Source organism: Bufo gargarizans, chromosome 4, assembly GCF_014858855.1.
Source record: "Bufo gargarizans isolate SCDJY-AF-19 chromosome 4, ASM1485885v1, whole genome shotgun sequence".
Taxonomy (NCBI): domain Eukaryota; kingdom Metazoa; phylum Chordata; class Amphibia; order Anura; family Bufonidae; genus Bufo; species Bufo gargarizans.
The window spans coordinates 389,266,668-389,287,271 of NC_058083.1; the positions used below are offsets into that span (position 1 = coordinate 389,266,668).

At 40.2% G+C, this 20,604-nt stretch overlaps 1 protein-coding gene across 1 annotated transcript in view; it reads right to left on the minus strand.

The window, feature by feature from the left end:
* The window catches only part of ARHGEF33 (Rho guanine nucleotide exchange factor 33), a 166,599-nt gene extending 151,511 nt beyond the window's left edge, over positions 1-15,088 (minus strand). Inside the window, exon 1 of the mRNA XM_044292262.1 lies at positions 14,958-15,088. The gene's annotated coding sequence lies outside the window, so the exon portion shown is untranslated. The remainder of the gene's footprint in view (positions 1-14,957) is intronic.
* Between the last annotated feature and the right edge of the window lie 5,516 nt (positions 15,089-20,604).

The window sequence follows — 20,604 nt, forward strand, 5'->3', positions numbered from 1 at the left end:
TGCATACTTAGTTCACATTGTTTTTACAGGTGAAAGGTCCTCTTTAAAGGTAGGCAGAAAATGTCATAGAGCAGCAGGAAATGCTAGCAGAATGCTTGGGTGTATAAGGAAAGGCATTACTAGTAGAAAGAGGGAGGTGCTCATGCCGCTCTACGAGCACTAGTGAGACCTCATTTGGAGTATTGTGCTCAGTACTGGAGACCATATCTCCAGAAGGATATTGATACTTTGGAGAGAGTTCAGAGAAGAGCTACTAAGCTAGTACATGGATTGCAGGATAAAACTTACCAGGAAAGATTACCTGGACCTTAACATGTACAGCTTGGAAGAAAGACGAGACAGAGGGGATATGATAGAAACTTTTAAATACATAAAGGGAATCAACAAGGTAAAAGAGGAGAGAATATTTAAAAGAAAAAAAAACTGCTACAAGAGGACATAGTTTTAAATTAGAGGGGCAAAGGTTTAAAAGTAATATCAGGAAGTATTACTTTACTGAGAGAGTAGTGGATGCATGGACTAGCCTTCCTGCAGAAGTGGTAGCTGCAAATACAGTGAAGGAGTTTAAGCATGCATGGGATAGGCATAAGGCCATCCTTCATATAGGATAGGGCCAAGGGCTATTCATAGTATTCAGTTTATTGGGCAGACTAGATGGGCCAAATGGTTCTTATCTGCCGACACATTCTATGTTTCTAAGCATGGCACATTTTGACTTGGTAAGATTTGCCCACTCTTCTTTGCAAAAACACTCCAAATCTGTCAGATTGCGAGGGCATCTACTGTGCACAGCCCTCTTCAGATCACCCCACAGATTTTCAATTGGATTCAGGTCTGGGCTCTGGCTGGGCCATTCCAAAACTTTAATCTTCTTCTGGTGAAGCCATTCCTTTGTTGATTTGGATGTATGCTTTGGGTCGTTGTCATGCTGAAAGATGAAGTTTCTCTTCATGTTCAGCTTTCTAGCAGAAGATTGAAGGTTTTGTGCCAATATTGACTGGTATTTGGAACTGTTCATAATTTGCTCTAGCTTAACTAAGGCCCCAGTTCCAGCTGAAGAAAAACCGCCCCAAAGCATGAAGCTGCCACCATCATGATTCACTGTAGGTATGGTATTCTTTTGGTGATGTGCAGTGTTGTTTTTGCACCAAACATATCTTTTGGAATTATGGCTGAAAAGTTCAACCTTGGTTTCATCAGACCATAACACTTTTGCCCACATGCTTTTGGGAGACTTCTGATGTGTTTTTGCAAAATGTAGCCTGGCTTGGATGTTTTTCTTCGTAAGAAAAGGCTTTCATCTTGCCACTCTACCCGATAGCCCTGACATATAAAGAATATGGGAGATTGTTGTCTCATTTACCACACAGCCAGTACTTGCCAAATATTCTTGCAGCTCCTTTAATGTTGCTGTAGGCCTCTTGGTAGCCTCCCAGACCAGTTTTCTTCTTGTCTTTTCATCAATTTTGGAGGGACGTCCAGTTCTTGGTAATGTCACTGTTGTGCCATATTTTCTCCACTTGATGGTGACTGTCGTCACTGTGTTCCATGGTATATCTAATGCCTTGGAAATTCTTTTGTACCCTTCTCCTGACTGATACCTTTTAACAATGAGATCCCTCTGATGCTTTGGAAGCTCTCTGTGGACCATGGCTTTTGCTGTGGGATGAGACTGAGAAAATTTCAGGAAAGACCAACTAGAGCAGCTGAACTTTATTTGGGGTTAATCAGAGGCACTTTAAATGATGGCAGGTGTATGCTGACTCCTATTTAACATAATTTTGAATGTCATTGCTTATTTCTGAACACAGCTACATGCCCAGTTATAAGAAGGTGTGCACACTTATGCAACCACATTATTTAAGTTTTTTTTATTTTCTTCTCTCAACCTAAAAGATTTCAGTTTGTTTTTCAATTGAGTGGTACAGTTTATAGGTCAAATTAAAGGTGGAAAAGTTTTAAAATGATTTATTTTTGTCTCATTTTTTTACAGCACAGAAACCTGACATTTTAACAGGGGTGTGTAGACTTTTTATATCCACTGTAAATTGTTTTTATCCGACAGCAATTAGATTTTTTAATAATGAAACAAATTGGTAGGGCCTTTATATATACAGTACAGACCAAAAGTTTGGACACACCGTCTCATTCAAAGAGTTTTCTTTATTTTCATGACTATGAAAATTGTAGATTCACACTGAAGGCATCAAAACTATGAATTAACACATGTGGAATTATATACATAACAAAAAAGTGTGAAACAACTGAAAATATGTCATATTCTAGGTTCTTCAAAGTAGCCACCTTTTGCTTTGATTACTGCTTTGCACACTCTTGGCATTCTCTTGATGAGCTTCAAGAGGTAGTCACCTGAAATGGTTTTCACTTCACAGGTGTGCCCTGTCAGGTTTAATAAGTGGGATTTCTTGCCTTATAAATGGAGTTGGGACCATCAGTTGCCTTGTGGAGAAGTCAGGTGGATACACAGCTGATAGTCCTACTGAATAGACTGTTAGCTGCTTTTTTCTTGCCATAATACAAATTCTAAGTAAAGAAAAACGAGTGGCCATCATTAATTTAATAAATGAAGGTCAGTCAGTCCGAAAAATTGGGAAAACTTTGAAAGTGTCCCCAAGTGCAGTCACAAAAACCATTAAGCGCTACAAAGAAACTGGCTCACATGCGGACCGCCCCAGGAAAGGAAGACCAAGAGTCACCTCTGTTGCGGAGAATAAGTTCATCTGAGTCACCAGCCTCAGAAATCGCAGGTTAACAGCAGCTCAGATTAGAGACCAGGTCAATGCCACACAGAGTTCTAGCAGCAGACTCATCTCTAGAACAACTGTTAAGAGGAGACTGTGTGAATCAGGCCTCCATGGTAGAATATCTGCTAGGAAACCACTGCTAAGGACAGGCAACAAGCAGAAGAGACTTGTTTGGGCTAAAGAACACAAGGAATGGACATTAGACCAGTAGAAATCTGTGTTTTGGTATGATGAGTCCAAATTTGAGATCTTTGGTTCCAACCACCGTGTCTTTGTGCGACGCAGAAAAGGTGAACGGATGGACTCTACATGCCTGGTTCCCACCGTGAAGCATGGAGGAGGAGATGTGATGGTGTGGGGGTGCTTTGCTGGTGACACTGTTGGGGATTTATTCAAAATTGAAGGCATACTGAACCAGCATGACTACCACAGCATCTTGCAGCAGCATGCTATTCCATCTGGTTTGCGTTTAGTTGGACCATCATTTATTTTTCAACAGGAAAATGACCCCAAACACACCTCCAGGCTGTGTAAGGGCTATTTGATCATGAAGGAGAGTGATGGGGTGCTGCGCCAGATGACCTGGCCTCCACAGTCACCGGACCTGAACCCAATCGAGATGGTTTGGGGTGAGTTGGACCGCAGAGTGAAGGCAAAAGGGTCTACAAGTGCTAGGCATCTCCTTCAAGACTGTTGGAAGACCATTTCAGGTGACTACCTCTTGAAGCTCATCAAGAGAATGCCAAGAGTGTGCAAAGCAGTAATCAAAGCAAAAGGTGTCTACTTTGAAGAACCTAGAATATGACATATTTTCAGTTGTTTCACACTTTTTTGTTATGTATATAATTCCACATGTGTTAATTCATAGGTTTGATGCCTTCAGTGTGAATCTACAATTTTCATAGTCATGAAAATAAAGAAAACTCTTTGAATGAGAAGGTGTGTCCAAACTTTTGGTCTGTACTGTATATATATATCTTGTTTTTGGAGTTCTATCTCTTTTAACTTGAATTGTATGCTCGTAATTTTGTTTCCTGTGCTTCTTTTACAGTGGCAAGACAATAAAGTGTATTTTTTCTTGTCTTGTATGATTATAGCGATACCAAGTATCTATTGTTTTATTTGTTTTTACTGCTTTTGTACAATAATAGCATATTTCATGCAAAAAATTTTTTTTTATGTTGCCACATCCTAAGAGACAGAACTTATTCATTTTTTTGTGATGTAGCCATAAGAGGGCTTGTTTTTTTGTGGGGAGAGATCTGGTTTTCATTGGTTATAATTTTTATCATATGAGAAATATTAATTAACATTTATTATTTGGAGGGGTTGAATAGGAAAAATTCTGTTGGTATTTTTTTATTTTTGTTTTATGCTGTTCCCGTGGCAGGTTAAATAGTACCCTATGTTATCTTTATCATACAAGTTGCAGCAAATACATTGATATCATACATGTGTGCATTTCAACACTTTTACTAAATAAAGCCACCTTTTATGGAAGCAAATGGCTTTAAATATTTTTTAATAAACTGTATTAACTTTAAGTATTATTTTTTAGTCCCACTAGCAGACAAGGCTTTTATAATGCACAGGTATATCTTATATACCAAAATATCACTTTAACAATGACAGGCAGTCTATTAGGCTATGTTTGTGGCACAGTCTAATAGTCAGGGGAAAGAGGAAAAAAATTCCAAGAAAAAAAGAGTGTTAGTCAAAGAGCTATTTGGATGGAAGTTCAAAAGATCTTAGAATAACCACAGGGTGCCAAAAGGAGGAGAGTAATCACCAAGGTATAAAGGGTGGAAGGCTGCCGGTAGTGGCTGTATATGTAGAGTAGACTACTACATTAGAGAATACAGCAAAAGAAGGGAAAATGGTAGAAACCAGCCACAAAGAAGGCACCAAACCACGTTATGTCACTTAGAGCAATCCTCAAAGTGGAAAATACAAATAGAAACTTGTGTGTGGTTATAATTATAAAGTAAAAAGATGTATCACCTAGAGTAGAGAGGGATGATCCACTGCAATAAAATGATCCAATGCAATAAAATAAATATATATATATTACTCTTATAAAACAAAGTTGTGAACAGATAACTCACTTCACCAGGGAGGTGGTTTGTGGGATAAGATCAAGACACCCACAAACATCGACCTCCCTCGCCTCGATCGCTTGTATTGTCTTAGGAAGAACGGCAGTCCTGTAGATGGTACTTCTGGTTGTTTCCTTTATTAGTATCACAGGTGGGCTCAAGATTATATCATCGATATACAGATGAAAGAACCTAATATTTGGGTGGGAGAGAAGACCAAATTTGTCCTCAAAAAGCCCCATGAAGAGGTTCGCATATGAGGGGGTGAACTTAGTTCCCATTGCGGTCCCCTTCTCTTGAATATACAAAACCTCATTGAAAGTGAAATAGTTATGGTGTAATATAGATTTAATAGCTCTCAAGATCAATTCTTTTTGGAACTGGGGCATGACAGGGTCTGCTCTGAGAAAACTTTTAACTGCTAGAAGTCCTAAATCATGTTTGATGTTACTATAGAGGGAGGATGCATCTAAGGTGACCCAAATGAAGCCTTCCCTTCACTGGAAAGAATCCAATATGTTGATGAGATAGGTAGTATCTCTCAAAAATGAGGGGAGTTGTACAACATATTTTTGAAGAAAATGATCTACATAAGCTGAAAGGTTGAATATAAAGGAGCCAATACCAGATATTATAGGTCTCCCTGGAGGGTTTTCAATGGATTTGTGAATCTTTGCCAAGAAATAAAATCGAGATATAGATGGATGGAGTATCGTAAGAAACTTCTTTTCTTTCTTATCTATGTTCCCTGATTGGAACCAGAATTTGATGAGTTCTTACAAGGATTTTTTTAAAGGCCCAGTAGGGTCATTTTTAAGAATCCTATAATATTTCTGGTAGGATAATATTCTGTTCGATTCTGTTATGTAATATTCATAATCCATAATAACAATACCTCCCCTTTATCAGCATTCGTGATGACAAATGTTTATTGTTTTTGAGGCTATTCAGGGCTCTCACCTTGCTGGGGCTTAGATTATTGGAAGGAGTTGGGAAAGAATCTTTCTGATCAAGGATAATCAAGGCTTTCAGATAATCCAAAACCATATTGTAGAAGCTCTCAAGGTGGGGGCCTCAACTTTCTAGGGAATAAAAGATAGGTTTATTTTTCAAATTGGAAGGTAATGGAATGAGGTTATGCACTGTGGTTAGGTCAGAGGAGGTCTGGGGAAGAGTGGTCTCTCTGGGGTTAAACTGACTTTTGTCTTTCTTCCCTAGTGATGAATGTTCTTTGATGGTAAAATGTCGTTTTAGAGTAAGCTTCTGGATACATTGGTTTAAATCAATAAACAATTCAAATAGATTGGGCCCACTGGTAGGGCATAAGGATAAGCCTTTGCTTAGTAGCTGTAATTCATTTGGTTTGAGAGTATATTTTAAAAGGTTAAAAATGCCTTTTTCTTTCTCTTTTTCGGTAAGATCTAGGGTTCCCTCTTCGGAGGGGAATGATTCTTCTGTAGGGGGCTCTGTTGCTTTGGTATTGATCTTTTCCTTTTTGGTGTGTTTTGATCTCTTTCCTCTGCATCCTCTATATCGCTTTTTAGTATTTTTCGTGTGGACGGCAGAGGAGTGAAGAAGTGAGTGATTTTTAGATCTTGTTTGATCTGTGGAGAATTTCCCGTCAAAAGGCCCGTTGGAGTGAAGAATGGGCTGACTATTTGGATACTGGACAAAGTTTTCCTGCTTGGTGGTGTAGGATTTCGTAAGGGTGCTGTTGGTGATAGTTTCTCTAAAAAAGGACTGTCCGGCAAATTGGGAGGTAGGGCTAAAACAAATCTCTGAATTGGTAGTGGAGAAAGAGTAGGTTGGTATATTCAGAGAAGTGGTATGTGGTTTGAGTGGACCATTATGATAGGTAGACCCACAGGAGTGTTGGAATTTGTGGCTGGTTTCTAAAATTTTTCCTTCCTTTTGCTGTATTCTCTTATGTAATAGTCTACTCTACATATACAGTCACTACCATCAGCCTTTCACCCTTCATACCTTGGTGATTACTTCTCCTCCCTTTGGCACCCTGCAGTTATTCTAAGATCTTTTCGACTTCCAGCCAAATAGCTCTTTGACTAACACTCTTTTTTTCTTGGAATTTCTTTCCTCTTTCCCCTGACTTATATTTACTGGCTGATGGGGGACCAACAGCCGGTCAGACAAGCAGAGGCTGACTCAGGTTGGACCTATCTGAACTTTTTGAGAGAATCACACGAGAAGTTAAACCCCTTCTATCAATGAATGATCTCTCGGAATTGGAAATTACATCGGCTGGAACATGGTCCACTGTCGAGATCGAACAACACGACAGACACACCGAGATGCCTGCGGACAATTTTATTGAAACCATCAAGAACCTCATACACCATAAAATAGACTGGTTCTTTCTGACTATATACATCGAATTGGGTCTAATACTAAGGGGACTGAGACTTTCCCTAAAGCCCACCTTTTTCAATGATGTTGATTTTATTGACAGCTGGTTAAAAACCAGTGATGAATGTTCTATTCAATTCATGAAAACTTTGATCGACAAGAGAAAACAGATATTTTCCAACCTGTAGACCGAAGTGAAGGGTTATATGCACAGTTTTTATTTTTTATAAAACACCCACTAAACAGTCAAATATCACTCACCCTGAAATGTGAAACACTTAGGAAATATGAGTACGGGAAAGTTAGAGCAAAATGTAATAAACTAAGGAGAGATCATTCAGATTGCCAAAACAATAAAATTAGGGCCTGGGATAGACGATCAAACCTCAAGGCAACGTCCATTGCCCACAGGTCACACATTACACATAATCTCACGACTAATACTACAAATTGCTCTAATCAATCAATACCTTTGTACCTTGAGGTTTGAAAGATGAACCCAATATCTTACACCCAAACTGCCAGAAGACCTGCAAGTGAGCAGAACTTTTTATAACAGCAAGTTCCGCTCCTCTGGTTCTTCTATTACTGATACCAATCTTTCCAAAACAAATCATTCTCCTAAACAGTCTATCAACTTACACAACAGGTCTGTTCCCAAACCACCATTGTCTCCTTGTGTCAAAGAATACAGTTTTACTCCTCCCACTAACCCCCAGTTGACAAGTCCTTGCATCCCGGGAGGTACCACTACTGACAAATCTAATACAATTGATCTAGATACTTTATCACTATATTCTACACCTACATCAGTGAAGATACCTATTTCCTCACCACAAGCTATTAATTCTAACACTCCTGTGAGTCCACCTATCATAATGGTCCACTCAGACCACATACCACAAGACCCTTCCCTGAATATATAAACCTACTCTTCCTCCACTACCAATTCAGAGATTATTGTAGCCCTACCTCCCAATTAGTCAGACAGTCCTCTTTTAGAGAAAGTATCACCAACAACACCCTTAAAAAATCCTACACCACCAATCAGGAAAACTTTGTCCAGTATGCAAATACTCAGCCCATTCTTCACTCCAATAAGCCTTTTGACCGGAAATTCTCCACAGATCAAACAAGATCTAAAAATCACTCACTTCTTCACTCCTCTGCTGTCCACACGAAAAATACTAAAAAGCGATATAGAGGATGCAGAGGAGGGAGATCAAAACACATCAAAAAGGAAAAGATCAAAACCAAAGAAACAGAGCCCCCTACAGAAGAATCTTTCCCCTCCGAAGAGGGAACCCTAGATCCTACCGAAAAAGAGAAAGGAAAAGGCATTTTTAACCTTTTAAAATATACTCTCAAACCAAATAAATTACAGCTACTAAGCAAAGGCTTATCCTTATGCCCTACCAGTGGGCCCAATCTATTTGAATTGTTTATTGATTTAAACCAATGTATCCAGAAGTTTACTCTAAAACGACATTTTACCATCAAAGAACAATCATCACTAGGGCAGAAAGACAAAAGTTATTTTAACCCCAGAGAGACCACTCTTCCCCAGACCTCCTCTGACCTAACCACAGAACCCTCAGTGCATAACCTTATTCCATTACCTTCCAATTTGAAAAATAAATCTATCTTTTATCCCCTAGAAAGTAGAGACTCCCACCTTGAGAGCTTCTACAATATGTTTTTGGATGATCTGAAAGCCTTAATTATCCCTGATCAGAAAGATTATTTCCCAACTCCTTCCAATAATCTAAACCCCAGCGAGATGAGAGCCCTGAATAGCCTCAAAAACAAAGATATTGTCATCAAAAATGCTGATAAAGGGGGAGGTATTGTTATTATAGATTACAAATATTACATAACAGAATCAAATAGAATATTATCCGACCACGAATACTATAGGATTCTTAAAAATGACCCTACTGGGCCTTTCAAAAAACCCTTGTAAGAACTCATCGAATTCGGGTTCCAATCAGGGAACATAGATAAGAAAGAAAAGAAGTTTCTTACGATACTCCATCCATCTATATCTCGATTTTATTTCTTGGCAAAGATTCACAAATCCAGTGAAAAAACCCTAGGGAGACCTAAAGTATCTGGTATTGGCTCCCTCACACCCAACCTTTCAGCTTATGTAGATAATTTTCTTCAAAAATATGTTGTACAACTCCCCTCATTTTTGAAAGATATTACCCATCTCATCAACATATTGGATTCTTTCCAGTGGAGGGAAGGCTTAATTTGGGTCACCTTACATGTATCCTCCCTCTATAGTAACATCAAACATGATTTAGGACTTCTAGCAGTTAAAAGTTTTCTCAGAGGAGACCCTGTCATACCCGAGCTCCAAAAAGAATTCATCTTGACAGCTATTGAATTTATCTTACACCATAACTATTTCACTTTCAATGAGGTTTTCTATATTCAAGAGAAGGGGACCGCAATGGGAACTAAGTTCACCCCCTCATATGCGAACCTCTTTATGGGGCTTTTTGAGGACAAATTTGGTCTACTCTCCCACCCAAATATAAGGTTCTTTCATCAGTATATCGGTGATATTATCTTGAGCCCACCTGTGATACTAATAAAAGAAACTACCAGAAGTACCATCTACAGGACTGCCGTTCTTCCTAAGACACTACAAGCAATCCAGGTGAGGGAGGTCGAGTTTGTAGGTGTCTTGATCTTATCCCACAAACCACCTCCCTAGTGAAGTGAGCTATCTGTTTACAATTTTGTTTTATATATATACAGTACAGACCAAAAGTTTGGACACACCTTCTCATTCAAAGAGTTTTCTTTATTTTCATGACTATGAAGGCATCAAAACTATGAATTAACACATGTGGAATTATATACATAACAAAAAAGTGTGAAACAACTGAAAATATGTCATATTCTAGGTTCTTCAAAGTAGCTACCTTTTGCTTTGATTACTGCTTTGCACACTCTTGATGAGCTTCAAGAGGTAGTCACCTGAAATGGTCTTCCAACAGTCTTGAAGGAGTTCCCAGAGATGCTTAGCACTTGTTGGCCCTTTTGCCTTCACTCTGCGGTCCAGCTCACCCCAAACCATCTCGATTGGGTTCAGGTCCGGTGACTGTGGAGGCCAGGTCATCTGGCGCAGTACCCCATCACTCTCCTTTATGGTCAAATAGCCCTTACACAGCCTGGAGGTGTGTTTGGGGTCATTGTCCTGTTGAAAAATAAATGATGGTCCAACTAAACGCAAACCGGATGGAACAGCATGCCACTGCAAGATGCTGTGGTAGCCATGCTGGTTTAGTATGCCTTCAATTTTGAATAAATCCCCAACAGTGTAACCAGCAAAGCACCCCCACACCATCACACCTTCTCCTCCATGCTTCACGGTGGGAACCAGGCATGTAGAGTCCATCCGTTCACCTTTTCTGCGTCGCACAAAGACACGGTGGTTGGAACCAAAGATCTCAAATTTAGACTCATCAGACCAAAGCACAGATTTCCACTGGTCTAATGTCCATTCCTTGTGTTCTTTAGCCCAAACAAGTCTCTTCTGCTTGTTGCCTGTCCTTAGCAGTGGTTTCCTAGCAGATATTCTACCATGAAGACCTGATTCACACAGTCTCCTCTTAACAGTTGTTCTAGAGATTTGTCTGCTGCTAGAACTCTGTGTGGCATTGACCTGGTCTCTAATCCGAGATGCTGTTAACCTGCGATTTCTGAGGCTGGTGACTCGGATGAACTTATCCCCCGCAGCAGAGGTGACTCTTGGTCTTCCTTTCCTGGGGCGGTCCGCATGTGAGCCAGTTTCTTTGTAGCGCTTGATGGTTTTTGTGACTGCACTTGGGGACACTTTCAAAGTTTTCCCAATTTTTCGGACTGACTGACTTTCATTTCTTAAAGTAATGATGGCCACTCATTTTTCTTTACTTAGCTGCTTTTTTCTTGCCATAATACAAATTCTAACAGTCTATTCAGTAGGACTATCAGCTGTGTATCCACCTGACTTCTCAACAACGCAACTGATGGTCACAACCCCATTTATAAGGCAAGAAATCCCACTTATCAAACCTGACAGGGCACACCTGTGAAGTGAAAAACATTTCAGGTGACTACCTCTTAAAGCTCATCAAGAGAATGCCAAGATTGTGTAAAGCAGTAATCAAAGCAAAAGGTGGCTACTTTGAAGAACCTAGAATATGACATATTTTCAGTTGTTTCACACTTTTTTGTTATGTATATAATTCCACATGTGTTAATTTATAGTTTTGATGCCTTCAGTGAGAATCTACAATTTTCATAGTCATGAAAATAAAGAAAACTCTTTGAATGAGAAGGTGTGTCCAAACTTTTGGTCTGTACTGTATGTCCCGTAAAAAGGTTTATTGTACTCACAAAGTTATACATGTAATCAGCATATCAGAATTTAAAATCTCCACGCTGCCCGACCCGGGTTTTGCTGCTTGAGCTTCGACATGGGCGTCTACTTAGCCTCAATCACGGTTGTTTTTAATCCCTTTATTAGCCCGACCTCTCCCAGCATTCCAGCATGTAAAACTTTAGTATCAACAATACATAATACATAAAATAATTCATTAAAAATATATAAATAGAGCAACTAAAGTAATAACTGGAATGGGGCAACTACAGTACCCTGAAAGATGATCAAAATTAGGGCTATTCACTTTAGAAAAAAGACGACTGAGGGGAGATCTAATTAATATGTATAAATATATCAGGGGTCAGTACAGAGATCTATCCCATCAGCTATTTATCCCCAGGACTGTGACTGTGATGAGGAGACATCCTCTGCGTCTGGAGGAAAGAAGGTTTGTACACAAACATAGAAGAGGATTCTTTACAGTAAGAGCAGTGAGACTCTGGAACTCTCTGCCTGAGGAGGTGGTGATGGTGAGTACAATAAAGGGGGGCCTGGATGTATTTCTGGAGCGTAATAATATTACAGGCTATAGCTTCTAGAGAGGGGTCGTTGATCCAGGGAGTTATTCTGATTGCCTGATTGGAGTCGGGAAGGAATTTTTTATTCCCCTAAAGTGGGGAAAATTGGCTTCTACCTCACAGGTTTTTTTTTTGCCTTCCTCTGGATCAACTTGCAGGATAACAGGCCGAACTGGATGGACAAATGTCTTTATTCGGCCTTATGTACTATGTTACTATGTTAAATATAGCTATACATCCAAGCCTAAACCTCTTATTTTAAAAACATTTTTTTCAAACTTATTTTCAAAAAGCTAAATACCTACTTTGTATGAAACCACTACATATTAGATCACATGATCAGACCCATGTGACCCAAACCCTAGCTCACATAGCCACGATCACATGGAAACACCAATCACTCATGGATTACTCCGCCCACGCTAAGGTCCTACTTCGTATGAAACCATTATATATTAAATCACATGATCGGACCCAGGTGACCCAACCTCTAGATCACATGGCCACGATCACATGAAAACACCAACCACTTATAGATTACCCTGCCCTCACTAAGGTCCTATGACCAACCTACCTAAAGTATAAAAATAATCCAAAAACCAGTAAGATCAAGCAATACACTGTCTGATGTCACACTCTATATTTAACCCACTCGGTTGCAGAGTCCCTAACCTATACATCCACTCAACTTCTCGTCTATTAATTCTGTCTACAGGGTCACCACCACGTAACAAAGCTTTTTCACTCTCCATCCCCATAAATCGCAGGTTCTTCTGATGTACCATTTTGAAGTGCAAGGACACACTGTACATCTCTAAACCTTTTTTTATATTACGGATATGTTCTTGTATCCTAGTTTTTATATTCCGAGTAGTTCTCCCAAAGTACTGGAGGCCACACCGACACTCCAGTACGTATACAACACCAATGTGGTTGCATGAAAGATTGCCTTTTATTTTGAACGATTAATTCTTACTATTAGCATATACTGTATCGACTGTCCTCATTCTCTTTTAGGGTGCCCTGTTTTTACATGGTAGGCAAAACCCACACCAGGTATATTTGCTCTTAATTTGACTATTAGTTTTTGCCTTCGTGGTAGTGTGTCCCATGCTATGTACCAGATTGTTCCGCAAATTTTTAGCTTTTTTTTTTATTATCATAGGCTGATTCGGAATCTCTTTCCCTCTTATAGGATCATTTTTCAGAACATTCCAGTGTTTCTTGATCATACTTTTCAGTAAACCTGCCTTAGTGTTAAACTGTGTCATAGAACCTGTGAGGTCTGTTCAGTACCTGCCACCCAAACCAGGACTGAACGCTCCACACAGGCTGTGCTGATTCAGCGCTCCAGACCAAAGAAAGTATCACATGGTTTTTTGTAAAGCGTAAACATTTCTTGTATAGGCATCTGTGATGCCAGTATAGGTTTTGTTAATTAAAATGAGGGGCCCTAGTTTGAAATCAACCCTATTAGGCTTCATGCACATGACCATGTCTGCATTTTGGTCCATCAACCGCACATACCTTCCAGGTGCATTCTGCATTGTTCGCACTCCCATCAATAGAAATTACTATTCTCATCCACAATGAGGACCAGAATAGGACATGCTATGCAAACCATAATGTGTTTTTGTTGACACATTTGTTTTGTTCCTGTTTTATTATAGTGCATGAATATTTAATATACACCCTACTTGTTTCACGTCTTCATTATTTTCTCACTATGTAATTTTAATCTACCCAAGTTAAAGCCTTACACTGCTGCCTAAGATAACTGTATATATATATATATATATATATATACTTTTACGCATTTAAAGAACAGGGTCACCCCAGGTGATCTCACCAGAATAAAACAGGAGCTTAAAGAGCCATTCCCTAATTGAGTTTGCCCGAATTGATTTTGCCCTCTGATTCCAAGTTCATGATGTAAAAATTAACCTGCGAAATAATCAGCAACTTTCACACAATTGCCTAATATATTTATATATAATATATTTTTTATATTTTTTAACAAAATTTCTATTGAGTTTTTATCATGTTGTACAATACCAAATAAATAACAATAACCTAAAACAACCCTATAAAGTCTGCACCTTCTAAGTGGAAGCAAAGTATATACCCTATATTGATCCTATGTAATGTAATGTCAGGTATCAAGAGTTTCATTGGTAATTAGGGTCAGTTGTGAAGTTTCACTTTGCCGTAGCAGATATTTGGAAATTTAGGTCACTTACGTCCTACAATATGCAATGCTGCATAAAACTATATTGTTCTTGTCCCAATGTCAAAGTGTTGTAATTGAACAGAAGGAAACAGCAACCAAAAGGACATGATCATAAACAGGGCACTATGCAAATCTATACAATAGACACCAATATGCATATAACCTTAGGGTTAATTCTACTGTCTCCTTTTTCCAAATGCAGCTATTAAACTCTCCCAAAGGAAGAAAGCAGACAGGCGAGGAGACAATGCATGCAGTTCAGAGAAGATCCTCGGTAGTTTGGCATGAGTGCAAAAACTAACCCAGCTGTGCGGTGGTATTTAGCCAAAGAACATCCTGTAACAAGCATTATCCATGACCGGATAGATAAAAGCATAAATCTGGAGAGATTAAATGCCTGTGTAATACATTTATATACATGCATATACACTATATATAATATAAAGCATTGGGTTACACCACAACCTTCTAGTTAATAAAAATACTACAAGTCAATGATGATGTGAATGAGCGTGAAATGAATATAGTGATGAAGGGTCAACTCACCGGCACAGGTCACTTCAGTGCGGTTTAAGGTGCGCCTGTGAGGACAGCTCTGTCTCAGCTGGAGGTGCATGTGAGAAGAATGGAGGGACTGCAGCCCTCCTTCAGCTCAATGCTCCTGGGCTAGAACTGTCACTAGCTACTCATTGGTTTTAGAGGCGAGAGGAACTAATGTACTCTTCTTCTTGTTACATAACCTTCAGACTCAGCAGTCAAGGCAGTGTGCTCACTTCAAGCAGAACACAGGCTCTGAACAAGGCTGCTCTGTGCTTCAGTCCCTAAAGTGAGCAGTCCTGGGAAAGTTAATGGCAACACATTAACGCTTTATGGCAGACGATGCCATCCATGCCATGATACCCACTATGAAAGAGGAAACCTATTCATATAGCCATGCAAATGTGTCCCAATGCAGCTTCTCGTCCATACTTTACTTACATGTATACTTGATTTAATGTGAAATACTATAGGTAGAAGATTCGTTGGAAGAACATTGAGACATGGCAAAGAGACGACTTACCCTGATAATTGAGCTCCACACGTCCTCCTTGTCTATAGCTGCACTGCACCACACCTTTGCCCTCAGCAAGCACCTGCAGAGCATCTCCACATGTATACTGAATGTGCCTAACATATGTGTAGATAGAGGAGTGAGAACGAAGTTTGGGCTGTGACTCATTTCTGATCGCATATGTACAAATGAAAAACAGCCTATTAATTTCTGACATATGTCTTGATGCAGAATCTGTTTTTTTGGAAATATAATGATAGGACAGCGTTTAGTACAGGACATACTGATAGGGACCTTAGACTGTGAGCCCCATTGGGGACAGCTTGATGCTAATGTGCTTAATGTCTGTAAAGCGCTGCGGAATATAGTAGCGCTATATAAGTGCATAAAATAAATAAATATATTTTATTATAATAAACACAACATTGTTTAAAATGACTAGTTTTTGGATAATTTATCACTATGGAAGCACAAATAAACTCGTATGGCCCCCAAAATGGAAGTTCCAGAATCTTAAAGGGGTTGTCTCACTTCCGCAAGTGGCATTTATTATGTAGAGAAAGTTAATACAAGGCAATTACTAATGTATTGTGATTGTCCATATTGCCTCCTTTGCTGGCTTCATTCATTTTTACATCAAATTATACTCTCCTTGTTTCCATGGTTATGACCACCCTGTACTCCATCAGTGGTGGTCGTGCTTGCACACTGTACGAAAAAGTGCCAGCCTCTCTGGTGGCCTGGACAATGAGAGCTCACATAGGCTGGTGCTTTTTTTTATAGTGTGCAAGCACGGCCACCTCTGATGGATTGCAGGGTGGTCATAACCATGGAAACAAGCAGTGTATAATGTGATAGAAAATTAATCCAGCCAGCAAAGGAGGCAATATGGACAATCACAATACATTAGTAAGTGCCTTGTATTAACTTAGTCTACATAATAATTGCTATTTGCTAAAGTGACACAACCCCTTTAAAGGGTTTCTACCACTTGCAGATCACATATTTGGTGATCAGACACTAGCGATCCGCTAGTGTCTGATGTAGCTTACAAGCTAATTATTACCTTAATCCGTTCGGCCCATACCTCAAAAAAAGCACTTATATCTTTATGCAAATGAGCCTCTAGGTGCTATGCAGGCGTTTTTCCAGCACCTAGAGGCTCCGTCTACCTTGCAGTTTGCCGCCCATCGCCTCGCTCCAGCACGCCCATCTCTTACCGTATTCGATCCTCCCCCTGCTTCAGCCTTCAGAAATCCCGCGCCTGCGCCGTTCGTCGCGGCATTCGGAGGCATTCGGCGCAGGCGCAGTCAATGTCTGACCGCTCCGTGCTCAGACATTTCCACTGCGCCTGCGCCGATGTCATCGGCGCAGGCGCAGTGGAAATGTCTGAGCACGGAGCGGTCAGACATTGACTGCGCCTGCGCCGAATGCCGCGACGAACGGCGCAGGCGCGAGATTTCGGAAGGCAGAAGCAGGGGGAGGATCGAATAGAGTTGAAGATGGGCGTGCTGGAGCGAGGCGCTGGGCGGCAAACTGCAAGGTAGACGGAGCCTCTAGGTGCTGGAAAAACGCCTGCATAGCACCTAGAGGCTCATTTGCATAAAGATATAAGTGCTTTTTTTGAGGTATGGGCCGAACGGATTAAGGTAATAATTAGCTTGTAAGCTACATCAGACACTAGCGGATCGCTAGTGTCTGATCACCAAATATGTGATCTGCAAGTGGTAGAAACCCTTTAAGAAAGCTCTGGCATGTGCATGGTGACTGTATGGTGGTAGATAAAATCTTTATAGCTCAGTACTATGGAAGCATAGGCAATCTTTGTGCTGTCATTTACTGCCTCTGTACTAGATTTGTGTTATAGAGGATGTGTCACCAGATTAAACAATACAAACTGCATATATTACTACCTGGATCTCTTATACCTGATGAAGCTAGTGTACGTACTTCGGAAAACCATGTCAGAATGGCTGTATAATTATTTTTTAAACTTTTCCTGCCTGATATAAAAATTTATTGAGTGCAGCTAGAGAGTGAGAGAGTTCTAAGGGTTACATAGCATCATAAGGCCTCCTGCCCCCCCCCCCCCAAAAAAAATCCCGTTTACAGGCCGTTTTTTTGCGTTCTGTATACAGTCCATATACGGAACCATTTATTTCAATGGTTCCTCAAAAAAAAAAAAAACGGAATGTACTCCGTATGCATTTCGTTTCCGTATTTCCGTTCAGTGGCTCCATTCAAGTCAATGAGTCTGCAAATAAACAAAACACATACGGCAATGCATCCGTATGTCTTCCGTATCAGTTTTTGCGGAACCATCTATTGAAAATGTTATGCCCAGCCCAATATTTTCTATGTAATTATTGTATACTGTATATACCATATGGAAAAACGGAACGGAAAAACTGAACCAAAATGGAAACAAAAAACGGATCCGGAAAAAAACGGCCTGCAAAACTTTGAAAAAGCCATACGGTCGTGTGCAGGAGGCCTTAATCAGCATAATGCTATGCGACCCCAGCAGTGCTGGAAGTTCAGGACGGGTGCTGTGCTGCGAGTACGAAGCGTGACACTCGCTCATGTGAAACCAGCCTTTAGCTCGTGAGTACAATGGATTCACAAACTCATTTTAATACCTTAGGCAGGAAAAGGGCTCATGCACAAATGTTTTTTCTTTCCACGTCCGTTCAGTTTTTTCTTAGGACCGTATGCGGCACCATTCAGTTTCCTTATATCCAACAGACATGTCCTATTATTGGCCGCATTCCGGACAAGGATAGGACTGTTTTATTAGAGGCCAGCTGTTTAGTTCCGCAAAATACAGAATGCACAAGGATGTCATCCGTATTTTTTGTGGATCTGTGTTTTGCGGACCACAAAATACATACGGTCGTGTGCATGAGCCCCAAAAAAATTATACAGCCATTCTGACATGGAGTTTCATTGTAAGTACACCAGCCTCGCAAGGTCTAAGAGATCTAATTAATAATGTGAGCAGTTTGTACTGTGAAATCTGCGCAGATTCTTTTTTGTGGAGCTGCTCATATACTGTATGCCCTATTATGTACAGATGCATTGTACATTATACAGAAATAGATATAGTTTGTCAAGTTCCCTGTTGCTTATGCCAAATTATTACTTCTATGGTTTTCAGGTGATACTAGGAAATCTTTCGCAGTTCATCTGACGGGAGTAGAATCCAGTGGTGTTTAACTTACGTTTCTAGCCACTGAAACCATTTGCTCAAACCTTTCATTAAAAGGAAAAATCAATACAAGTTCCATAAGTTCCACAGAACTGATGAAATGAGCCGCCTTGTATTGTAGACACAATAAGAGAAACTGTTCGTAATGAGACCCTCTGCTTTAATAATGAGGGAGGAAATGGACTACACATTATTGACATCTGGGCAATTTGACCAAGTCGAGCTTGATTATTATGTCAAATACGTTTACCGATAGAAATTCCAGCACAAATGATCCTTGGCGACATAGGTTACAACCTACGTGGGTGTATACGTTCTGGTCTGGTTGCTGAGATGACGTTATCCTTCTTCACTTGCCAACCACAATTCTCATTTTAACACATAAGAGACTTATGAAGTGATAAATATAAAGTTGTCCAGAAAATGGGAAATCTAGAATCTGTAATAAGTTGAATTAATTAATGCAAACTAAGATGGAGAGCACATGAAGCAGTCGAGAAATGAACATGGTTGTACCAATAATCGGCTTAGTTTTCTTACTGGAATGATTGTTACTCACCACATGGGTTTGCAGGTTAGCAGCAGTTTTACCTGCAAAACCGCTAGGCCATACAGCCACGTGCTTGCACAGTTTTCGGGTGTATCGTGGGTGCACCACAGCAGAACCATCCTTAGACTTGATTTGGAAGACTGTATTAAAAAAAATTGTCTGTGTTGTCATGGCAACACAAGGATGATTTTTAATATCCAGTGAGGACCATATGTCCATGTAGGACACAGGCCTGGTGACCACTGGACATAATTGTCTCCCATGGTCTCCATGTCTGTGAAACATGGACGTAAATTGCACTATTGATTTGTGTGGGTCCGTGTGCGGTTCACTGCACACAGGGATAGCACAGGCCTTTTACATTGCCCAATGTTCAGGCAGATTATCGCTAATGAGTGTTTGTAGGAAATGCTCGTTCATCGGGTAATAGGATCGCTGGTGCGGTCACCTAACGCATCACTTTTGGGCAGCAGACCATGCTTTCTAAGCATGCTCTGCTGCTGGCAAACAATGATTCTGTATGGTGACGAGCGATGGCATTAACAATCGCTCCTCTCCGTACCGCGGAGGAGACCGCTGCATGTGAACGCAGTGGTCATCTTCACTGACGAGAAGGCGATTGTCCAGATGGTAAGATTCCTTCCCGACAATCGTCTGCTCCATCAGGCCATGAAAAGAGGCCTTTACTAGTATACATCAATCAGCCATAAAACTAAGTCAATAACTGTATCATTATCTTCTTAGAATTATATCTTTTAAAGGGTGGGATATATTAGGCAACAGGTGAAGTCATATCTGGAAATAAATGTGTTGGAAACGGGAAAAATTTAATGTGAATGAAGTGAATGAAGCCTTCTGGGAGTAGTAGTTTCTGAATGGCTGGAGTGTCAGAGGTTGCTGATCCCAGGTCTACAGGGTCATGTGTGCTTACCACTCATTGATGATCCTGGGAGTGAAGGCTAGCCCATCCAGTCCATTCCCACAGAAAAGCTATAGCACAAATGGATGAACTGCAAATGGCTGAGCGTTCAACAGAAAGATAAAACATAGTTATTGCACATGGAGATTCAGGAGCAGTGTGAACTTAAAATTTTTGGTCACAGTACCAATTTAAAAAATATACCTTTGCAATGTCTGAAGGGTAAGGTTACATTGCAAGGTGGAGCAGTGCATTCTTAAGTAGGTGCAAAAAATTCTGCTTTAGGGTCACCTGCATGGTGAATAATACTGCGGCCGTTCTGATTCATGCACACAGCAAACCACTTGACATGACTGTATAATGGGTAATGGAGCCTCGAGGCAAGATTTTGAATGGAGCTCTTCTTTGCTTTGGTTAAAGGGGTATTCTCTCCTTAGGCATTGATGAATATGTTAGAGAATGGTT